This window comes from Miniopterus natalensis, chromosome X (assembly GCF_054644295.1).
Source record: "Miniopterus natalensis isolate mMinNat1 chromosome X, mMinNat1.hap1, whole genome shotgun sequence".
NCBI classification, from domain to species: Eukaryota; Metazoa; Chordata; class Mammalia; order Chiroptera; family Miniopteridae; genus Miniopterus; species Miniopterus natalensis.
In genome coordinates, this window is record NC_142103.1 from 46,794,826 (window position 1) to 46,804,532 (window position 9,707).

General features: G+C 33.2%; 1 pseudogene; it reads left to right on the forward strand.

The window, feature by feature from the left end:
* Positions 1–8,819: 8,819 nt before the first annotated feature.
* Positions 8,820–9,502, forward strand: LOC107531131 (GTP-binding protein Di-Ras3-like; annotated as a pseudogene).
* The last annotated feature ends 205 nt before the right edge of the window (positions 9,503–9,707 follow it).

The window sequence follows — 9,707 nt, forward strand, 5'->3', positions numbered from 1 at the left end:
TTTAATACCCTCCACATTCAGTCAAAATTCTGTCTTAAGACAACAACATAAAAGCACAATAATAATGACAACTCTCATTTATTCAATGCCATTTATATGCCACCCAGCTCTGACCTAATTTCTTTTACCTACATTATCTCAGTCAATCCTCACTCACATGATATATGCATTATAACCATTTCTTAGATGAGAAAATCAAAGTTTGAGAAGGTTAATCAACATTCCCAGGGTCAAAAAGCTGTTCAATATTGTAGGGAAAAAGCAGGTCTAATTCTTAAGCCTCTGCTTTTAACCACCATGTTCCTAAGTAACTGTTAAAATAGTTTGAGAGAACATTGTAATGATTGATGATGACTTTTAATGTATCATCCATTTTATATTTCCAGGGGTTTTTATTATTCAGATATCAATATTTTAAACCAATGTTTCTCTCATTTGTATCATTTGCAATATATATTCATAATTTATGTCATAATTTCATACCACTTGCATTATTATTTAATATTTTAAATAATAAATGATAAATAATAGTAAATAATAAAATTTACTTTCAGTTGAATAATTTTATCTTAAAATATGTTTTATTCTATAGATTGACTATTTTAAAAAATATTTCACATAATGTTGTTCCATGGCTAAATTTAATGTTGTTCTTAAAATTAAAATAACAATATTACTTGCCATAAATATAACATAACTGTAAAATTAAATATATAATTAATTTTTAAAGTTTGTCCTTGGACCACTTATATAATCTTATATACCACAGTAATATGCTTGCAATACATTAACATTATCTTAGCTTGGAGGAGTAAATGCCAAGCAACTTTTTGTATCACCTTAAAACCCAGGCAATAAGGACCCTTGTCCTAAGCCTCACATATTACAAAAGAACGAAATAAAAATTTATTAAACACAAGGATGTCTCTGTCTTTTAGGATCCAGCTCTCAACACTAGCACAGTAGAACCTGTAGTTTCGAACATCTGTTCTTTTCTCTATTTTTCTTGCCTTTTATTCTCAAACAAAAGCCCATTACATCCAAATGCTGAGGAGGTATTGTGCAGCCTCTGAATTTGAAAACAGATATTGCTGTGCAGCATGGGAAGGTTGAAACAGAGAAAACACTTATGTGAAAGAAAGGACATACTACCTTACCAAATCTCTGCTATGAGATAGTAGGAATGCAAGACATCCTTGCACAGCAAAGTATACTTACAACAGGTGTGCATGTCAAGTGAGGACAATTTTGCAGTATTGAATAATTCACATAAATTTGTATATATATAGTCTCCTCCAGACATTATGTGTGAAGTGTGATACCAATTATTTATATTGCAAATATATGGACATCGAATGCTAAACTCTATATATTTACTTCTGTAAAACATTTAGTAAGTTTTAATTAAAATTCCTAGAATTAAATTAAAAATTTACTTTTAATTGAATAATTTTATCTTAAAATATACATTTTATAATTATAATTTGCCTTTTAGTTTAATAGTTACTTTTGAAAAAAATTAGAAAAATAAACATTTTTGAAAACATGAAAATCTTTTAAATGTATTTTGTACTTGATTTACATTTTACATTTTGATATATCACATACTGTGAACATAGTAATATTTTATTTTTGAATCTTCAAATAATTTTCTTAAGAAAATTATTTCACAGTGAAATTAGTAATTTTTGTTGAAATAAATAAATAATTCAATTTTTTTCCAGCTTTATTGAGACACAACTGACATATAATGTTAGGTAAGTTTAAGGTATATATAATGATGATATGATACAAACAAAAATATATTTTTAGAAAAATATGTGATTCGTGAATTTTATGTACCTTCATGTTATAACTCATCAAACTTTGCTAGCTCATCAAAAGAATACTCATAAATATGCAGTAATTGAATTCAGTTATCTTTGATATTGTCTAAACTTTTAGTCATATTCAAGTGCATAGTTTTACATATATTTTTATTTTGTCAAAGTAGGAAAATAGAACATACTTCACTTAACATTTTTTTTATTTATAACTTTTAAATAATTGATATGTTGTATGTGCACTTCCACTTGGACTTTTCCCCAGATACAGCAAACATTACAGTTGTGACTGGGGACATCAGACATTGGTACCAGGAAAGTATGAAGATAGTATTTGGACAGACTACTTTTCACCATATTGATGATTGTACACATGCTTTTCAAAATTATCTGGCAGTATATGGTTTTGTTTTCTCATTTCTTATGCCCAACATCCATCCTCTTCTTGTCTTTGAGACAATGATTCTTTATTCTCCCCTACCTCCCTTTTCCTATAAGCTCAACTCTTAATCGCTCCATAGTAATTAATTCTTTAAATCTAAAGGAGTTTGAGTCCAGTATCCCAGAAAATATAGCAGTTAAGCAATTTTGCCTCTGATTTACTTTCTTGGTATTTATATCTAGGTATTTATCTCTGATTTATATCTAGGTATTTGCCTAGTTCCTATGTTTAAGTCCAATAATGTTCTTCAGTTCCCATATTTTGGTACCTGCTTCATTCCCCATTCCTGAAAGCTGGTTTTGATAACTTGCCTCATACCCCAATTCCTGAGACAGCTTTGCAGTGTTTTTAGTAATCCCTTCAAAGGCTAAAGTACTGACCTTTAGTCCCTGCTAAATTATTTGTATGTACTCTTTCAGACCAAGGCTTAATATTGATTTATTTGCTCAATCTCCATACATTGCATATGTGACATTACTATGCTATACCTGAATAAATACATTCATATATGTATGTAGATTTCCATAGCTCACTTTTCTATTACTGCATAACGAGCCACCCTGAAACTTAGCAAGTTAAAGCAACATTTATTTTTTGCTTGATTCTGTAGGTTGGCAATTTGGGCAAGCTACAGTTGTAACTGGTCATTTTTGCTGTACTTGGTGATGATCAGGCTCAATTACTTATATGCAATCAGCTGATTGGTCAGTCAGCTATAGTCAGTTTGGTCCTGTATGACCTCATTTACATGTCTGGGGCCTGGGCTGGGATGACTGAAAGACCTAGGCCTTTCTCTTCATGTGATAATTCTCATTCTCAAGAAGGCTACCAAGGGCTTTTTCACAAGATGACAGTGTTCCAGGAGGGTAAGCTGAAGCCACAAGTTCTTCTGATGCTTAGATTCAAAATTATCATATTATTATTTCAATTTCATTCTATTGGTCAAGTCATGTGATTCAAAGTTTAGGAAAATAGACTTCACAATCTGTTGGTAAAAGATGAAAATAATTTGTGGCCATGTTTACTCTACTACACCATTAATCAATCACTATATTATTCAACTCCTAACTTTTCCTGCCAGGCTTGATTTCTTACTACTATCTACTGCATCCTGGTGGATACCACTAGTTTGGAGATGGAGAATTTAACTGCAGGCTCACTCTAAAGGAATAAAAATAATTTCTCTTTCAGCTTCTGAAGAGAGAAAAATAACCTTATATCCTGGACTCCAAGAGCTTAATTTACCCCAGAGGTGAGATTAAAAGCTTTAATTTTGAAAGCCTGGGCTGATGCAGGAAACAAACAAAAACAAGATAGTTTTATAGGATAGAACAAAAAGGCTTAAAAGGGAATAGCTAGATAAATAAAATGAAGAGGTTTGAAGCAGAGCTTATTCTCTTGAACATCTCATTTTGGTATTCTGTTTTTGTTGTATGTTTTATTGTTCACTTAATGTTTCAGGCATTGGGCCTATGGAATTTTTCCATGTGTAAATTTATGTGATCACCACCATACTGAAGGTAGATAGCAAATACATACAATGAAATATTAGTTACCATAAAGAGTAATGGAGTATCCACACATGCTACAACATGGATGAACCTTAAAAATATGTTCAGTGAAAGAAGCTAGACACAAAAGTCCACATGTTGTATGACTCCATTTGCATAAAATGTCCACAATAGGCAAATCTATAGAAAAAGTAAGTCGATTAGTGGTTGTCTAGTTCTTGGTGAGATGTGTGTGTAGAGGCAAATAGGAAGTAACTGCTAATCTGTAGGATGTTTCTTCCTTTGGTTATGAAAATGTTCTAAAATTTCTGTGATGATGGATGCATAACTTTGTGAATGTGCTAGAACTACTGAATTGTACATTTTAAAATGTTAAATTTTATGGTATGTAAATTAGATTTCAAATAAATTAGAGATACAGAACATTTTCTTCACAAGGACCCCATATGCTACACTTTATAGCTTCAATCACCTCCCTCCCATATCTTCTCCTTAATGAATGACAGCCACTAATATGTTCTCCATCTCTATAATTTCATCATTTCAGGAATGCTGTGGAATCATAAAATATGTAAAATTTGTCATTGACTTTTTTACTTGATACCATTAAATATGTTGAATTTATCTAGAGTCCATTCCTTTTTGTGGCTGAGAAACATTCTATGATATGGATATGCCAGAGATTCTTTACACCTGTTTTAAAAAAATACTTTTATGTTGTTTCCATTTTTGTTTTGCTATTACAAATCAGACTTTGATCATTCATGTACAAGTAATTGTGTGAAAGTTACTCTGATTTCTCTGGCGTAAATGACCAAAAGTGAGTGCAAAAATCTCAGTTATATGGTAAGCATATATTTAGTTTTGTAAAACACTGGCAAATTATTTTCCAGAGTTGTTGTACCATTTTTTATTTATGCCAAAAATGTATGAGTAATAGCTTTTTTGATCCTCGTCAGCATCTGGTTTTATCACTATTTCATATTTGACCATCCTGATAGATATATAGTGATATCTCATTTTAGTTTTAATGATTTTTCCCTTGGTGGCTAATTATGTTAAATATGTTTTTATTCATATAATTCCCTTCAATGACATGTTTATTCATGTAATTTGTCTTTCTAAAATTTTATTGTTTCTTTTTTTTTCCTATTGATATTTGAGGGTTTATAATGTATTTTAGATAATACAGCTTGCAAAAAAAATTTACCCCATTCTGTAGCTTGTCTTGTTCTCTTCACTTGGGCTTGCATGTAGGAAATAATTCTACTTTTGATGAAGCTTTGTTTATCAGTTTTTTCTTTTGTGGATCATGCTTTTGATGTTAAATCTAAGAACTCTTTGCCTAGCCCTGGGTCTCAAGATGTTATTACATTTTATTTAAAAGTTTTATAATTTTGCATTTTACATGTCTATTATCCATTTTGAGTTCATTTGTATATAGGTGTAAGGGTAAGATAGAAGTTTACTTGCTATATATGGATGCCAAATTGCTTTAGCACCATTTGTAGAAAAAGCTACCGTTTTGTCATTGAATTGATTTTTCTCCTTTGTCAAAGATCTGTTGGGCATATTTGTATGAGCCTATTTCTGTATTCTGTAACCTGTGACATTAATATATGTATTTATCCCTCTGACAATATGCCACAGTGTCTTGGTTACTGTTGCTATATAGTAAACAAGTATCAGGTAAAGAGAGTTTTTTCTTGCTTTATTCATTTTTTTTTCCCCCAAAAATTGTTTTAACCATCTTCTGTACTGTTAGTTCTATATAAGTTTTACAATAAGTATGTCTATTTCTACAAAAATCTTTTTGTGATTTTGACAAGAATTGCATTAAAGCTATAGGTAAATCGGAGGAGAATTAACATATTGCCTATGCTGAGTTATTCAATCCATGAACACAGTGTATCTGTCCATTTAATTGTCTTCTTTAAATTTTTTTTAATCAACATTTCCTAATGTTCAAAATGCATATGCTTATATGTTTTTCTAGATTATATCTAAGTTTTTCTCCTATTTATATTATTGATTTCAGTTTCTACTTGTTCATTGTCAGTACATAAAAATGTGGTTAAATTTCTGCATTGGTTATCTATCCTCCAACTTTGTTGAAATCTTCATGGTTTTAAGAGAGCTTTTCTGTTGTTGTTGATAATGTGATGATTCCTTGAGATTTTCTACACATCCAATTATATTATATGTAGATAAGAACTATTTAATTTATTTTCCAATGTATATGCTTTTTATTTACCATTTCTTGTCACTTCGTGCTGGCTAAAAACTTCTAATACTATGTTCAATAATAGTGGTGCAAGTGGACAATCTATCCTAAATGGAGAGCATCTATTTAGATTTCCACCATTAAATTGAAAGTTTCAGGTAGGTTTCAGGTAGCTGCAGCTTTCAGGTAAACGTTCTTTCTTTAACAGATTGAGAAAGTTAATAAAAATTAGAACAGAATCAAATAAATTAGAGAACAAAAAGAATATACAAAATGAATATATCCAAATAATATTTAATTGTGGAAATGCATCACAGTTTTTTTATCCACTCATCTACTGATGGACACTTGGGTTGCTTCCAAATCTTGGTTATTGTAAATAAGAGTGCAATGAACATAAGGGTGCATATATTCTCTCAAATTAGTGTTTGGAGTTTCTTCCAGACAATATTCACAAATTAATAAATGTGATACATCACATAAACAAATTGAAAGACAAAAATCACATGATCATATCAATAGACATGGAAAAAGCATTTGACAAAATCCAGCACCCATTTTTGATAAAAACTCTCAGCAAAGTCAGAATAAAGGGATCATACCTAAACATAATAAAGGCCATATATGACAAACTTACAGCCAATATTGTACTCAATGTGCAAAAACTACAACCATTTCCCCTAAGAACAGGAACAAGATACGGATGTCCACTTTCACTACTCTTATTCAACATTGTACTGGAAGTCTTGGCCACAGCGATCAGACAAGAAGAAAACATAAAAGGCATCCACATTGGAAAAGAGGAAGTAAAACTGTCATTATTTACAGATGACATGATATTGTACATAGAAAACCCTAAAGACTCCACCAAAAAACTACTAGATTTAATAAATGAATTTTGCAAGGTAGCAGGATACAAAATTCACCCTCAGAAATCTTCAGATCTAATGAATAAAATGAACTAATAAACAAAATGGAAACAGACTCATAGATAGAAAACAGACTTCCAGCTGTCAGACAGTAGCAAGGTTGTGGGGCTGGGTAAAAAAGGTGAAGAGATTAAGCAAAAAATGAAAAGAAAAAAAGTCCTTATAGACAGAGACAACAGTATGGTGATTACCAGAGGGGGAGAGGGATGAGGGGAAGTATAAGAGGATATAGAACCTCGCTCATATGGCTCAGTGGTTGAGCATTTACCTATGATTTGGGAGATCACAGTTAGATTCTTGGTTAGGGCATATGCCTGGTTTGTGGGCTCCATCTCCCAATGTGGGGCATGCGGGAGGCAGCTGATTAGTGACTCTCTCTCATCATTGATGTTTCTCTCTCTCTCCCTCTATCTTTCTCTGAAATCAAAGTGTATTATGTATAAAAAAGGTATACAGGGAATAAACGGTGATGGAAGACTTGAATTGGGGTGGTGAACACACAACACAATATACAGTTGATGCATGAAAGAATTGTACACATGAAACCTATATAATTTTATTAACCAATGTTACCCCAATATATTTAATTTAAAAAATAAAATAAAAATTAGTACAACAAAGAGCTGTCTCTTTGAAAAGATTAATAAAATTGACAAACCCTTGGCTAAACTCACTAAGGAAAAAAGAGAAAAGACTCAAATACACAAAATCAGAAATAAAAGTGGAATTACCACGTATATCACAGAAATACAAAGGATCATACTAGAATACTGTGAAAGGCTATACATCACCAAATTCAATAAACTAGAAAAAATGGATAAATTCCGATAAATATATAACCTTCCTAGAATAAAAAATGAAAAATTGGAATACCTCATAAGACATATCAACAGCAAAGATATTGAAACAATAAAAAACCTCCCCAAAAGTAACAGATGGCTACACTAGTGAATTTTACCAAGCTTTTAAAAAACATTTGATGCTTATCCTTCTCAGACACTTTCAAAAATTGAAGAAGAGACAATGCTTCTTAAAACATTTTATGAAGCCAACACAAACCTGATTTAAAAAAACAAAAAACCTGGCAAGAATAACTCAAGGAAAAGTAAAGACCAATATCTCTGATAAATAGAGGTGCGAAAATCCTAAACAAAATTCTAACAAATCAAATACAACAGTATTTAAAAAGTAAAACATTGTGATCAAAAAGAGTTCATTATAGCACAAACATATTTCAACATACACAAATCAATAAATGTAGTACACCACATTAACAAATAAAAGATAAAAATATGATGTTATCAATAGATGCAGAAGAAACATTTGATAATATACAACAACCATTTATGATTAAAACACTCAATAAAAAGCGTATAGATGAAAAGTACCTCATTGTAATAAAGGTCATATACAACAAAGCCTCTGCTGATATCACTCAATAGTAAAAAACTGAAAGCTTTTCCTGTAAGGTCAGGAACACAACAAAGATGTTCACTCTCACCACTCTTATTCAACATAGATCTGGAAGTTCTAGCCAGAGCAATAAAGTAAGAGGGGGGAAAAAGAAAGGCATCCAAATTGGAATGAGGAAGTAAAAGTGTCACTTTTTGCAGATGACACAATTCTTTACATAGAAAACCCTAAAGACTCCACCAAAAAACTATTAGAAAAAATACACAAATACAGTAAAGTTGCAGGATAAGAATCAATGTACAAAAATCCACTGCTTTCTTATATACTAACAAACTTCAGTAATCAAAATGAGAGGGTATGTGTGGGCCAGGAGTTGGTGGAATTTTACCTGGTGGCCTCCTTTCTTTGTGAGGCTTTGCCTACTTCAGGCTCAGTGCCAGAGAAGTTGCGCACCTATCTTCGTGCCAATTTCTTACAATGGGCAACTCCTGCTTTGGCCTCAAGGAAAAGCTGCTGCAGCTGCTGCGACCTCAGCCCACTCTGCTCATCATGCCCCAGAGGAAACCCAACGATCTCTGCATAGTGATCCTCGGCTCCCCTGATGTCGGCAAGAGTTCACTGGTGAAGAGATGGGTGAGCGGCTACTTCCGTGAAAAGTATGTGCCAACTATGGAAGATACCTACCAGGATGTGCTGGCAGCTCTCTCAGCGTGAGCAGCACGCTGCATATTACCGACACTGCTGGCGGTCACCGCTACCCGGTTTTGCAGAGCCTCACCATTTCCAGGGGCCAAGCCTTCCTCCTGGTCTACTCTGTAACCAGGAAGCAAACTCTGGAAAAGCTGAAGCCCTTCTATGAGCTGATCCACGAGGTCAAAGGAAGAAACCTGGGTAAGTACCCTCTCGTGCTGATAGGCAACAAATGTGACGACATCTACCGCTGGGAGCTGAGCGCCGCAGATGCTGTCGCCTTTGCCATGGAGTGGAATTCCACCTACCTGGAGACCTCTGCCATGATGGATATCAATGTGCAGGAGATGTTTCACTTGCTGCTGAACCCGGAGGAAAAGCAGCCCGCCGCCAGTGCCCAGCCTACCCAGAAGAAATCTCAGATGCCCAATATCGTGGGGAAGCTGTTGGGTAAGTGCATCATAATGTAAAACCTGGATCCTAAGAGCCGGACCTTCTCAGTGTGTAGAGAACATTGACCAATGCTAGTGCAGTGTGTCACCCGTACATGTTAATGCTGTAGTTTCGGTTGTAACAGCTAGACGTATGTGTTCCTTGTAAGTTAGTAATTTGTCTTTTTCTCAGGCAAGAAAATGCAAATTGTTATAACATTTGACACTGGAGGAGGGAAAAAAG